This window comes from Nerophis ophidion, linkage group LG11, assembly GCF_033978795.1.
Source record: "Nerophis ophidion isolate RoL-2023_Sa linkage group LG11, RoL_Noph_v1.0, whole genome shotgun sequence".
In the NCBI taxonomy this organism is placed as follows: Eukaryota; Metazoa; Chordata; class Actinopteri; order Syngnathiformes; family Syngnathidae; genus Nerophis; species Nerophis ophidion.
Window position 1 is genome coordinate 21,102,657 of NC_084621.1, and position 14,131 is coordinate 21,116,787.

A 14,131-nucleotide genomic window follows, 5' to 3' on the forward strand; every position below is an offset into this window, starting at 1 on the left:
GGGGATCTACGTCATTTATATATATCATTTATATTTATTTATTTATGAAAGAGACATTTTTGTAAACAAGTTAAATGTGTTTAATGATAATACAAGCATGTGTAACACATATAGATGTCTTTCTTTCACGAAGACAAGAATATAAGTTGGTGTATTACCTGATTCTGATGACTTGCATTGATTGGAATCAGACAGTAATGATGATAACGCCCACATTTTCAAATGGAAGAGAAAAAAAGTTGTCCTTTCTGTACAACACCACATGAAAGTGGTTGGTTTTTGGCATCTAATTCATCCAGCTTCCATACACTTTACAAGAAAAACATTGGCGGCAATTTCCATAGCTTGCTTGATTGACATTCACGGCACCCGAGGGTCTTGTGAGATGACGCTGGCTGCTGCCAGTTCATTATTATGAAAAAATGACAGAGAGGAAGGCGAGAAACAATTTTTATTTCAACAGACTTTCGCGCCGTCCCTTCTGTCAAAACTCTAAAGGCCGACTGCACATTTCCTATCTTCACAATAAAAGCCCTGCTTCATGCTGCCTGCGCTAAGAAAATAAGAGTCTCGGAAAGCTGGCGTGCACAAGTGATGTGCACGCCAGCTTTCTGAGGGATCGCTTGTGCACGCCAGTTTTCCTAGACTCTGTATTTAGTTAGCGCAGGCAGCATGAAGCAGGGCTTTTATTGTGAAGATAGGAAATGTGCAGTCGGCCTTTAGAGTTTTGACGGAAGGTACGGCGCGAGAGTCTGTTGAAATAAAAAGTGTTTCTCGCCTTCCTCTCGGTCATATTTTCATAATAATGATCTTGCAGCAGCCAGCGTCATCTCACAAGACCATCCGGTACCGTGAATGTCATTTAAGTGACGTCTTGGTGAAGATTGATGATCACTCATTTTTAGGTCTATTTTTTTTAAAAGCCTGGCTGGAGATCGACTGACACACCCCCCGCGGTCGACTGTTAGCTCGCGATCGACGTAATGGGCACCCCTTTTGTACATGGATGAGGGTGTGTGTTGCTGAGCCCACTTTGACATGTCTGGACTGGACCTGGTTTTAAAAACCTTTTAGACAATTCTAATTCCATTAACAACCTGGTCTGATGAAGATAAGGTTATTTTTTTTATTTTTTATTTTTTTAATAAAATAAAATGAGATTAAAAAAAAAGGAAAACAATGAAATTTTTTGGGATAAAAAAGAAAGTAAAATCATATAAAACAATTACATAAAAAATAGTAATTAATGATAGTGTTAGTGGACCGGCGACACACACAATCATGTGTGTCTCAGGGACTGTGTCCCTTGTGGACTGTGTTATATATGTTGTGGGAACCAGCATTTTGGTAGCAGAAAGAAACAACCGATTTTTGTGTGAGTGGGTGTGGCTGGGTGTGAATGGGGGAGGGAGGGGTTTTCTTTGGGGGGTTGATGCACTGATGGAAAGTGTATCTTGTGGGTTTTTGTGTTGATTTAATAAAAATAAAAATAAAAATGTGCATTTTTTACCATGTTTGGTATTCCTCGTGACCTTACTAGACATCTCCTACAACTTCAGGACCAGTAATGTGCTGCTGAAGCAAGTCTGTTTTCTTTGTATTTTGTTTTAATGCAAGTTGGTTCCACCAAAACTTGAACTTGGATCACTGGATTCAAAGTCCAGAGTGCTTACCATTACACCATGGAAACTGTATAATCCTCCAACTTACCATGCAGTAAACATTACTTGATTGGATATAACAGATTTGTTTGATATTTTTTCATGAAAATGGTAGTATACTAAGAATCCGAGACAGAGGGATGCTTCAAGCTGACGACTTTCCCGCAGGTTAAATTTTTGACTGTGAACTTAATTTTGAACTTGTGTCTCCTTTATTTTGACATCACACACTCAAGGGATCAATGACAATCTATCAAATCCAATCAAGTACTGTGTACTGTAGGATCACATTGTTTTACATGTACATTTACAGGTTCCATGGTGTAATGGTTAGCACTCTGGACTCTGAATCCAGTGATCCAAGTTCAAGTCTTGGTGGAACCTTCTTGTAACATTAGAGTGATTGGTGATTACCCATTGAATATTTAAAAAAAAAGAGAGTGAATCCAAAATTAGCTAAAAAGTACAATGTTGTACTGCAGTTTCAGATTGTGCTCCTTATATGTTTATAAGTCCTGTTTTTAGTCACATCGTTTGTCAGTTTTAGATTGTGTCCCCTATTAAAATATTTTTAAAAATTCAAGATACGAAGTTCCTGCAGTCCTGGGTTCAAATCCAGGCTCGGGATCTTTCTGTGTGGAGTTTGCATGTTCTCCCCGTGAATGCGTGGGTTCCCTCCGGGTACTCCGGCTTCCTCCCACTTCCAAAGACATGCACCTGGGGATAGGTTGATTGGCAACACTAAATTGGCCCTAGTGTGTGAATGTGAGTGTGAATGTTGTCTATTTGTGTTGGCCCTGCGATGAGGTGGCGACTTGTCCAGGGTGTACCCCGCCTTCCGCCCGATTGTAGCTGAGATAGGCGCCAGCGCCCCCCGCGACCCCGAAAGGGAATAAGCGGTAGAAAATGGATGGATGGATGGAAGATATTTGACACATTAGTTTTCAGGGCTTTTTAGTCTTCGGGTGTGAGAAGTCGTATATTCATAAATCCTCTTTTCAATTATAACTTTCCTCCTCATACATAGAGTTGTTGTTACATTTGTGATGTTAGACCTGATTTGGAACATTTTATGAGACATCACACACTCGAGGGATCCATAATAACCCAACGGTATTCCTTAGTTCCCACTTAACTAATGCAAGTTGGTTCCACCAAGACTTGAACTTGGATCACTGGATTCAAAGTCCAGGGTGCTAACCATTACAGTTTTAACCCAGTTTCAGATTGTGTCCCCTATATGTTCTCAAGACTTGTTTTCAATCATGGATCTGTCCCTCGTACACACACTTGTTGTTACATTTGTGACTCTAGACTTGGTTTTGAACTTTTATTTTACTTTTCCAGAGGGCACAGAATCAAGGGATCAATGAAAATCTACAAAATTGGTACAGTTGGTTCTCAATTTACAAACTCTATTTGTTCTAGGACTGATTTTGGAAACCCTTATTTATTTGTGCATGAAGATGGTAGTGAATTTTATTTATAGTTAAAAGATTGTATCCCCTATTAAATATTTGTTCAGTAATCCATGAATTGATTAACGTGGACCCCGACTTAAACAAGTTGAAAAACATATTCGGGTGTTGCCATTTAGTGGTCAATTGTACGGAATATGTACTGTACTGTGGAATCTACTAATGAACGTTTCAATCAATCAAAATTCTTTTGCAGGGTTTATTGATCTTGGGCAAGTCCTTGTGTTAAAATAATTTTAGGATTGTGTAGGTTCCATGGTGTAATGGTTAGCACTCTGGACTTTGAATCTAGTGATCCAAATTCAAGTCTTGGTGGAACCAACTTGCAGTATTTAAGTGGACAATACTCATTGATTGCTTTAGTGCATACCCTCAGAAAATAAGCTAAAAATAGTGTACAATGAAGTTCACAGTCGAAAGAAATATAACTATGTGTGCATGAGATAAAAGTAATGACTGAAAACAGGACTTAAAGACATGAAAGCTTGTCCAGGATTTGAACACAGACCATCTCTCACACTCTGAACAAGAAGAATACGATGATACTAAGAGTACCTGGAACGAGATTTACCAACAAATGTTATGAATTGTGGGCTTCACGGTGGGAGAGGGGTTAGTGCGTCTTCCTCACAATACGAAGGTCCTGCAGTCCTGGGTTCAAATCCAGGCTCGGGATCTTTCTGTGTGGAGTTTGCATGTTCTCCCCGTGAATGCGTGGGTTCCCTCCGGGTACTCCGGCTTCCTCCCACTTCCAAAGACATGCACCTGGGGATAAGTTGATTGGCAACACTAAATTGGCCCTAGTGTGTGAATGTGAGTGTGAATGTTGTCTGTCTATCTGTGTTGGCCCTGCGATGAGGTGGCGACTTGTCCAGGGTGTACCCTGCCTTCCGCCCGATTGTAGCTGAGATAGGCGCCAGCGCCCCCCGCGACCCCGAAAGGGACTAAGCGGTAGAAAATGGATGGATGGATGTTATGAATTGTGAGATTTTAATAGGGGACACAATCTGAAACTTGATTAACTCTTTGCACTTTTATACTAATTAATATTCACTGACATGTTCATACATAGATGAACTAAGGGTTACCAGCTCAGTCCTAGAACAAACTGTGGTCATAAATGTAGGTACCACTGTATTTGATAAATCTCGAATGTAACAACAACTGTGTGTACAAGAAAGACAAGTTATGATTAAAAATAGGACTTATAAACATAAGGGCTTGTCCGGAATTGAACCCAGGACGTCTCGCACCCTAAGCGAGAATCATATTACTAGACCAACAAGCCGTAAAAACATAATGGCAAACATCTTTTAAAAATGTTTTAATCTTTTATTAGGAGCCACAATCTGAAACTGTGCTTTTAACACATATTTTGATTGACTACCATTTGCATGCATAAATAAACTGAGGGTTTACCACCTCAGTCCTAGAACTAATAGAGCTCGTAAGTTGAGACACAACTGTATTTATTTCAGAGATTTTTATTGATTTTATTAAACTCTTGAGTGTGTGATGTATGGAATACTAAGGGAAAAGTTTAAAATCACAAATGTAAAAACATTTGTGTGTACGAGGGAACAAGTTCTTACTCAAAACAGGACTTATAAACATAAGAGAACAGATAGAAACTGGACTACAACACTGTACTTTCAAGCCACATTTTAACTCACTCCAATATCACAAGAAAGTTCCACCAAGACTTGAACTTGGATCACTGGATTCAGAGTCCAGAGTGCAAACCATTACACCATGGATGTGCATGTAAAACAATGTGATCCTACAGTACAAAGTACTTGATTGGATTTGAAAGATTGTCATTGATCCCTTCAGTGTGTGATGTCTGCAAAAATAATCAAAATCAAGTCTAAAGTCACAAATGTAACAACAACTGTGTGTACTAGTAGAAAAGTTCTGATTGTAAATAAGACTTATAAACACAAAGGCTTGTCTGGAAATTGAATTTCTTTAGAATAGACCAACAAGCCCTGAAAATGAATGTGGCGAATATATAAACTTTTACTACCGACCACAATACCAAACTGCACTTTTAACACAATCCTGAATTTAAATTTGATTTATCTTTCATTGAAGAGATAATCAAATGGATCATACTGAACACAAACATTTTACAAGTTGGTTCCACCAAGACTTGAACTTGGATCACTGGATTCAAAGTCCAGAGTGCTAACCATTACACCATGGAACCTGTATCTACACAGGTAAAAGCAAATTGACACCTTGAGTGTAAGGTGTCAGGAAAATGTAGGGAAACGTTTAAATCAAGTTTAAGTGAAAAAAAGACAAGACTTGTGACTGAGTGTACGACTGGGGCGTCGCTAGACAGATTTCACTGGGGCACGTGTCCCACTGTTGATCTGCAGTGCCCCAGTAAAAATTTCACCAATAAAAAAAAACGCTTCAGAGTTTTAAGTCTACATAACATAGACAACAGCGCACATACTACTTAGTATGGTAATTGTTTGCTACTGTATTCACTCCACGTAACAATGAGCACATGGTTAATTAATATGGTAATTTATTCACGTGTGGATCGAGACTTCAGTTGAGAGAGAGAGAAAGAGAGAGAGATTGTTAGAGAGAGAGAGAGGATGAGAGATCAAAGATCCATACAACATAATCTGGTATGATTTCATAGTTTAAAGCACTATTTATGTATTTTTTATGATAAATAAGTGCTAAAAACGTTTTTGCTTCCGCGCTTTGCACGCTCACATGAATTATGTGTGCCCCAGGTGTGCCCCAGTACAGTATTAGGTCTAGTGACACCCCTGGTGTACGAGGGGAAAAGTCATGACTGAAAACAGGAGTTATAATTTTAACACAAGGACTTGTCCAAGACCAACAAACCATACAACAGGATTGCCGAACAAATCTCTAATAAAATGTGAGGTTCTAATAGGGGACACAATCTGAAACTGGGTTAAAACTTTGCACTTTTAACCCAAATTTGGATTCACTGCTTCCTTCAGGTATGAATTAAAAAATGGTTAAAAGTTTTGACACAATGTCAGATCGTGTCCCTTATTAAAATCTCAAATGTCATGAGATTTATTGAACTTGGACGAGCACTTGTGTTTATAATTCCTGTTTTCAGTCATGACTTTTCCCCTCGTACACACAGTCACAAGTCTTGTCTTTTTTTTTTTTTACTTTAGACTTGATTTAAACGTTTCCCTCCATTTTTCTGACAACTTACACTCAAGGTGTCAATGAGATTTAATCACATTTCATCAATACTGTTTACTGTTGGATCACTTTATTTAGTGGTTTGTACACAGGTTCCATGGTGTAATGGTTAGCACTCTGGACTCTGAATCCAGTGATCCAAGTTCAAGTCTTGGTGGAACCAAATTGAAACAATGAAGCGAAAAGTGTTCAGTATCACTGTCATTTGATTCATGCTTCTGTGAAAAATGCAAATAACATTATTTCCGTGAAAAATAGTTCCTTGTCCATTTTCAGATTGTGTCCCTTATATGTTTATGAGTCATGTTTTTATTCCTACCTTTTTACCTCGTACACACAGTTGTCTTTTTATGTGATTTTAAACTTGATTTTAAACTTTCTAAAATACATATTATGACTGTTCGAAAAAAAAAAAAATTAATAAAGTGAATTCAACAGAAGAGTGCGAACTCGCACATCGTTACAGTTATTTGAATTGATTTATTTGAAGTGGGGCTTCACGGTGGCAGAGGGGTTAGTGCGTCTGCCTTACAATACGAAGGTCCTGCAGTCCTGGGTTCAATTCCAGGCTGAGGATCTTTCTGTGTAGAGTTTGCATGTTCTCCCCGTGAATGCGTGGGTTCCCTCCGGTTACTCCGGCTTCCTCCCACTTCCAAAGACATGCACCTGGGGATAGGTTGATTGGCAACACTAAATTGGCCCTAGTGTGTGAATGTGAGTGTGAATGTTGTCTGTCTATCTGTGTTGGCCCTGTGATGAGGTGGCGACTTGTCCAGGGTGTACCCCGCCTTCTGCCCGATTGTAGCTGAGATAGGCGCCAGCGCCCCCCGCGACCCCGAAAGGGAATAAGCGGTAGAAAATGGATGGATGGATGGATTATTTGAAGTGTCGCACCGTCTCGTGATATGAATTTCTTTGGCAAAATTCAAACACCTAACGTGGGGCTCGAACCAACAACCCTGAGATTAGGAGTCTCATGCTCTACCGACTGAGCCAAATCCAGAACTGTGATAAGTGATTGATACTGTACAAAAATGTCCATGTAGCATTTTGTGTTGCAACGTTTCGTGTTGATGGGGTTTTGTGTTATGATGTTTCATGATTTGGGTGGCGCTATTTCATGTTGCCCCGTTTAGTGTCACAGCTGTTGCAGCTTTTCGTGTTGCGATGTTTCGTGCCACGACATTTCGTGTTTTCGGCATTTCATGTTGCGTTGTTTCATGTTGCAGCGTTTTGGGTTGAGCCATTTTAGTTTTCGGGTGCAGCATTTTGGGCTTTTGTCATATAAGTTTGATGCGATTCATGTCACTTTGTTACGTGCTGCGGCGTTTCTTAGCTACATATGCACTATTTATTGATTATTACTGTACAAAAAGAAAAATATTATTAATTAAGTGAGTTTAGCAGAGGGCTTCACGGTGGCAGAGGGGTTAGTGCGTCTGCCTCACAATACGAAGGTCCTGCAGTCCTGGGTTCAAATCCAGGCTCGGGATCTTTCTGTGTGGAGTTTGCATGTTCTCCCCGTGAATGCGTGGGTTCCCTCCGGGTACTCCGGCTTCCTCCCACTTCCAAAGACATGCACCTGGGGATAGGTTGATTGGCAACACTAAATGGTCCCTAGTGTGTGAATGTGAGTGTGAATGTTGTTTGTCTATCTGTGTTGGCCCTGCGATGAGGTGGCGACTTGTCCAGGGTGTACCCCGCCTTCCGCCCGATTGTAGCTGAGATAGGCGCCAGCGCCCCCCGCGACCCCGAAAGGGAATAAGCGGTAGAAAATGGATGGATGGATGGAGTTTAGCAGAAGAATGCAAACTTGCACATCGCGATAGTTTTTTTATTGATTTATGAGAAGTGGAGCACCGTCTCATGTTGGACTTCCTCGGCAAAATATAATCGCCCAACGTGGGGCTCAAACCCACGACCCTGAGATTAAGAGTCTCATGCTCTACCGACTGAGCTAGCCGGGCCCACATAAAGACCCTTGAGGAGTGATTGTTACCATACAAAAATATTCATGTAGCATTTTGTGTCGGAACGTTTCGTGTTTTGTGTTACAATGTTTCATGATTTGGGCCGCACTTTTTCATGTTTTTCTGCATTTCATATTGCAGCGTTTTGCACATCGTTACAGATTTTTTTTTTTTTATTATTGTAAGTGTCGCATTGTCTCGTACTGAATTTCCTTGGCGAAAAAATCAACCACCCAACGTAGGGCTCGAACCCACAACCCTGAGATTAAGAGTCTCATGCTCAACCGACTGAGCTAGCCGGGTTCACATCATTTATTCTGGTAATTAATCGTCACTGTACAAAAATATTCATGTAGCATTTTGTGTTGTATTGTTTCGTGTTGATGGTGTTTTGTGTTACAGTCATGTTGCGTCATTTGGTGTTGCAGCTGTTGTAGCATTTTGTATTGCGACGTTTCGTGTTGTCAGCGTTTTGGGTTGAGCCATTTTAGTTAGTAGAAGAATGCCAACTCGTATATCGTTACAGTTTTATAATTGATTTATTTGAAGTTGGGTTGTTTCATGTTGCAGCGTTTTGGGTTGAGCCATTTTAGTTTTCGGGTGGAGCATTTTGGGCTTTTGCCATTTAATATTCCATACATCACACACTCAAGACATCAATAAAAAACTCTGAAATAAATACAGTTGTGTCTCAACTTACGAGCTCTATTAGTTCTAGGACAGAGGTCGTAAACCCTAAGTTTATTTATGCATGAAAATGGTAGTCAATCAAAATATGTGTTAAAAGCACAGTTTCAAATAGTGTCACCAATAAAATGTTACATTTTTTAAAAATTTATGTAAAGTTATTTTAAAGGCCTTGTTGGTCTCGTCGTATGATTCTCAGTTCGGGTGCTATATATCCAATCTAATATTTCCCTGGTACAAACATGTATCGTTACATTTGTGACTTCAGACTTGATTTTGAACAATTTTTCAGACATCACACATTCAAGGGATCCATTAAAATCTATTATTACTGAACAATTTGACACTAAAATACAGGAAGTTGGTTCCACCAAGACTTGAACTTGGATCACTGGATTCAAAGTCCAGACTGCTAACCATTACACCACGGAACCTGTAAGCTTACCAAAATTATCCTGCAGTAAAGAGTACTTGATTGGATATAAGAGATGTTGTTTGACATTTGTTCATGAAAATGGTAGTAAATTAAAATGTTGGTCAAAAGTTTACCACAACATTTCAGATTGTGTCCTCTAATTTCACATTTCATGATATTAATTGGGCAAATATGTATGCAGGGCTTGTTGGTCTAGTCGTATGATTCTTGCTTCGGGTGCAAGAGGTCAGGGGTTCAATTCCCGGACAAGCCCTCTTTAGTACTCCTTTTTGCAATCATAACTTTCTTCCTCATTCACACAGTTGTCATTGTATTTGTGACTTTAGGCTTGATTTGAACATTTTTTTTTTTCAAACATCACACACTCAAGGGATCAATAAGTATAAAAATGCAATAAAGTAATCAAGTTTCAGATTGTGTCCCCTATTAAAATATGACGTTTCATTAGATTTTCTGGAAAGGCTTGTTCCAGGTCCTGTTGGTCCACTCCTGTATTTTTGCTTAAGGTATGAGAGACCCTGGTATCAAATCCTGGACAAGCTCTAAAGTTTTTAAGTCCTGTACTTTGTACCTCGTACTCACTTAGTCATATTTATTTTTACTTTTGACCTAAAACTTGATTTTAAACTTCGACCTATGTTTTTCAGACATCACACACACAAGGGATCAATGACAATCTATCAAATCCAATCAAGTACTGTGTACTGTATGATCACATTGTTTTACATGTACATTTACAGTTTCCATGGTGTAATGGTTAGCACTCTGGACTCTGAATCCAGTGATCCAAGTTCAAGTCTTGGTGGAACCTTCTTGTAACCTTGGAGTGAAAAGAATTCAGTATCACTGTCGTTTGATTAATGCTTCTGTGAAAAATGCAAATAAACAACATTTCTGTGCAGAATAGTTCCTTGTCCATTTTCAGATTGTGTCCCTTATATGTTTATGAGTCATGTTTTTATTCCTACCTTTTTCCCTCGTACACACAGTTGTCTTCTTATGTGATTTTAAACTTGATTTTAAACTTTCTAAGCTACATATTATTACTGTACAAAAAGAAAATTATTATTAATAAAGTGAATTTAACAGAAGAATGCGAACTCGCACATTGTTACAGTTTTTTTAGTTGATTTATTTGAAGTGTCGCACCGTCTCGTTAATTGAATTTCTTTGGCAAAATTCCAACGCCCAACGTGGGGCTCGAACCCACGACCCTGAGAATAAGAGTCTCATGCTCTACCGACTGAGTTAGCCTGGAGAACCTTGATAAGGGAGTGATACCGTTCGAAAATGTTCATGTAGCATTTTGTGTTGCAACGTTTCTTGTTGACAGTGTTTTGTGTTATGATGTTTCATGATTTGGGTCGCGCTATTTCATGTTGCGCCGTTTGGTGTCACAGCATTTCGTGTTGTGACGTTTCGTGCCGCGACATTTCGTGTTGTCGGCATTTCATGTTGCGTTGTTTCATGTTGCAGCATTTTGCACATCGTTACAGGTTTTTGTTTATTTATTAGAAGTGTGGCCGTGTTTGTGTTGAATTTCCTTGGAAAAAAATTTAACCGCCCAACGTGGGGCTCGAACCCACGACCCTGAGATTAAGAGTCTCGTGCCCTACCGACTGAGCTAGCTGGGCCTGCCTGGAGAACCGTGATAAGTGATGATTACTGTACATGTAGCATTTTGTGTTACAATGTTTCGTGTTGATGGCGTTTTGTGTTATGATGTTTCATGATTTGGGTGGCGGGGCTTCACGGTGGCAGAGGGGTTAGTGCGTCTGCCTCACAATACGAAGTTCCTGCAGTCCTGGGTTCAAATCCAGGCTCGGATCTTTCTGTGTGGAGTTTGCATGTTCTCCCCGTGAATGCGTGGGTTCCCTCCGGGTACTCCGGCTTCCTCCCACCTCCAAAGACATGCACCTGGGGATAGGTTGATTGGCAACACTAAATTGGCCCTAGTGTGTGAATGTGAGTGTGAGTGTTGTCTGTCTATCTGTGTTGGCCCTGCGATAAGGTGGCGACTTGTCCAGGGTGTACCCTGCCTTCCGCCCGATTGTAGCTGAGATAGGCGCCAGCGCCCCCCGCGACCTCGAAAGGGAATAAGCGGTAGAAAATGGATGGATGGATGATTTGGGTGGCGCTATTTCATGTTGCCCCGTTTGGTGTCACAGCTGTTGCAGCTTTTCGTGTTGCGACGTTTCGTGCCACGACATTTCGTGTTGTCGGCATTTCATGTTGCGTTGTTTCATGTTGCAGCATTTTTAAAGGTTTTTGTTTATTTATTAGAAGTGTGGCCGTGTTTGTGTTGAATATCCTTGGAAAAAAATTTAACCGCCCAACGTGGGGCTCGAACCCACGACCCTGAGATTAAGAGTCTCATGCTCTACCGACTGAGCTAGCCGGGCCTGCATTTTTTACCTTGAAAATTAATCGTGACTGTACAAAAATATTCATGTAGCATTTTGTATTGCGACTTTTCGTGTTGTCGGCATTTCATGTTGCAGCGTTTTGGGTTGAGCCATTTTAGTTAGTAGAAGAATGCAAACTCGCGTATTGTTACAGTTTTTTTTATTGATTTATTTGAAGTGTCACACTGTCTCGTGTTGAATTTCCTTGGCAAAATTCAACCGCCCAATGTGGGGCTCGAACCCGCGATTCTGAGATTAAGAGTCTCATGCTCTACCTTGATGAATGATTGTTACTGTTGCGATGTTTCGTGCCACGACATTTCGTGTTGTCCGCATTTCATCTTGCGTTGTTTCATTTTGCAGCGTTTTGGGTTGAGCCATTTAATATTCCTTACATCAAACACTCAAGAGATCAATAAAAACATCCGAAATAAATACAGTTGTGTCTCAACTTACGAGCTCTATTTGTTCTAGGACTGAGGTGGTAAACCCTCAGTTTATTTCTATGCTGAGTAAGAAGGACCATCAAGACAGAATAGGAATAAAGAGGGGGATGTATCCCTTTCACATTCCAATGACTAAAACAATACAAACTTCTGTAGACAAAGAGAAACTGGTATACAGAATATATATTGAAAAGTACTAGCTGATCCAAACATGACTATGAATAAAGAAAGGACTCAAACATATATGAATTCTCAGATTGTGTCCCCTATTAAAATCTGACGTTTCATGAGATTTTCTAGAAAGACTTGTTGGGGAGGAGACCCTGCCCCAAGTGGAGGAGTTCAAGTACCTAGGAGTCTTGTTCACGAGTGGGGGAAGAGTGGATCGTGAGATCGACAGGCGGATCGGTGCGGCGTCTTCAGTAATGCGGACGTTGTACCGATCCGTTGTGGTGAAGAAGGAGCTGAGCCGGAAAGCAAAGCTCTCAATATACCGGTCGATCTACGTTCCCACCCTCACCTATGGTCATGAGCTTTGGGTCATGACCGAAAGGATAAGATCACGGGTAAAAGCGGCCGAATTGAGTTTCCTCCGCCGTGTGGCGGGGCTCTCCCTTAGAGATAGGGTGAGAAGCTCTGCCATCCGGGAGGAGCTCAAAGTAAAGCCGCTGCTCCTTCACATCGAGAGGAGCCAGATGAGGTGGTTCGGGCATCTGGTCAGGATGCCACCCGAACGCCTCCCTAGGGAGGTGTTTAGGGCACGTCCAACCGGTAGGAGGCCACGGGGAAGACCCAGGACACGTTGGGAAGACTATGTCTCCCGGCTGGCCTGGGAACGCCTCGGGATCCCCCGGGAAGAGCTAGACGAAGTGGCTGGGGAGAGGGAAGTCTGGGTTTCCCTGCTTAGGCTGTTGCCCCCGCGACCCTACCTCAAATAAGCGGAAGATGATGGATGGACTTGTTCCAGGTCTTGTTGGTCCACTCCTGTATTTTTGCTTAAGGTATGAGAGACCCTGGTATCAAATCCTGGACAATCTCTAAAGTGTTCAAGTCCTGTTTTCAGTCAGTACTTTGTACCTCGTACTCACTTAGTCATATTTACTTTTACTTTTGACCTAAAACTTGATTTTAAACTTCGACCTATGTTTTTCAGACATCACACACACAAGGGATCAATGACAATCTATCAAATCCAATCAAGTACTGTGTACTGTAGGATCACATTGTTTTACACGTACATTTACAGGTTCCATGGTGTAATGGTTAGCACTCTGGACTCTGAATCCAGTGATCCAAGTTCAAGTCTTGGTGGAACCTTCTTGTAACCTTAGAGTGAAAAGTGTTCAGTATCACTGTCACTTGATTAATGCTTCTGTGAAAAATGCAAATAAACAACATTTCTGTGAAGAATAGTTCCTTGTCCATTTTCGGATTGTGTCCCTTATATGTTTATGAGTCATGTTTTTATTCCTACCTTTTTCCCACGTACACACAGTTGTCTTTTTATGTGATTTTAAACTTGATTTTAAACTTTCTAAGCTACATAATATTACTGTACAAAAAAAAATATTACTAATAAAGTGAATTCAACAGAAAATGCGAACTTGCACATTGTTACAGTTTTTTTAATTGATTTATTTGAAGTGTCACACCGTCTCGTGGTTTGAATTTCTTTGGCAAAATTCATACGCCGAAGAAATCCAGTGATCCAAGTTCAAGTCTTGGTGGATTCAACTTGCAGTATTTAAGTAGACATTTTTCATTGATTGATTTAGTCCGTACCCTCAGAAAATAGGATAAAAATAGTTTACAATGAAGTTCACAGTCAAAAGTAGAAA

General features: G+C 40.5%; 11 non-coding genes across 11 annotated transcripts; 5 read left to right on the forward strand and 6 right to left on the reverse strand.

The window, feature by feature from the left end:
• Window positions 1–1,618: 1,618 nt before the first annotated feature.
• trnaq-uug (transfer RNA glutamine (anticodon UUG)) lies at window positions 1,619–1,690 on the reverse strand. Its single transcript has one exon. It is a non-coding gene; the product is annotated as a tRNA-Gln (tRNA).
• Window positions 1,691–1,973: 283 nt separating this feature from the next.
• Window positions 1,974–2,045, forward strand: trnaq-cug (transfer RNA glutamine (anticodon CUG)). Its single transcript has one exon. It is a non-coding gene; the product is annotated as a tRNA-Gln (tRNA).
• A 1,343-nt stretch (window positions 2,046–3,388) lies between these two features.
• On the forward strand, window positions 3,389–3,460 carry trnaq-uug (transfer RNA glutamine (anticodon UUG)). Its single transcript has one exon. It is a non-coding gene; the product is annotated as a tRNA-Gln (tRNA).
• Window positions 3,461–5,276: 1,816 nt separating this feature from the next.
• On the reverse strand, window positions 5,277–5,348 carry trnaq-uug (transfer RNA glutamine (anticodon UUG)). Its single transcript has one exon. It is a non-coding gene; the product is annotated as a tRNA-Gln (tRNA).
• Window positions 5,349–6,440: 1,092 nt separating this feature from the next.
• Window positions 6,441–6,512, forward strand: trnaq-cug (transfer RNA glutamine (anticodon CUG)). Its single transcript has one exon. It is a non-coding gene; the product is annotated as a tRNA-Gln (tRNA).
• A 1,731-nt stretch (window positions 6,513–8,243) lies between these two features.
• trnak-cuu (transfer RNA lysine (anticodon CUU)) lies at window positions 8,244–8,316 on the reverse strand. Its single transcript has one exon. It is a non-coding gene; the product is annotated as a tRNA-Lys (tRNA).
• A 1,052-nt stretch (window positions 8,317–9,368) lies between these two features.
• On the reverse strand, window positions 9,369–9,440 carry trnaq-uug (transfer RNA glutamine (anticodon UUG)). The gene has a single exon. It is a non-coding gene; the product is annotated as a tRNA-Gln (tRNA).
• A 741-nt stretch (window positions 9,441–10,181) lies between these two features.
• On the forward strand, window positions 10,182–10,253 carry trnaq-cug (transfer RNA glutamine (anticodon CUG)). Its single transcript has one exon. It is a non-coding gene; the product is annotated as a tRNA-Gln (tRNA).
• A 750-nt stretch (window positions 10,254–11,003) lies between these two features.
• Window positions 11,004–11,076, reverse strand: trnak-cuu (transfer RNA lysine (anticodon CUU)). Its single transcript has one exon. It is a non-coding gene; the product is annotated as a tRNA-Lys (tRNA).
• A 695-nt stretch (window positions 11,077–11,771) lies between these two features.
• Window positions 11,772–11,844, reverse strand: trnak-cuu (transfer RNA lysine (anticodon CUU)). The gene has a single exon. It is a non-coding gene; the product is annotated as a tRNA-Lys (tRNA).
• Window positions 11,845–13,538: 1,694 nt separating this feature from the next.
• trnaq-cug (transfer RNA glutamine (anticodon CUG)) lies at window positions 13,539–13,610 on the forward strand. Its single transcript has one exon. It is a non-coding gene; the product is annotated as a tRNA-Gln (tRNA).
• Window positions 13,611–14,131: the final 521 nt, after the last annotated feature.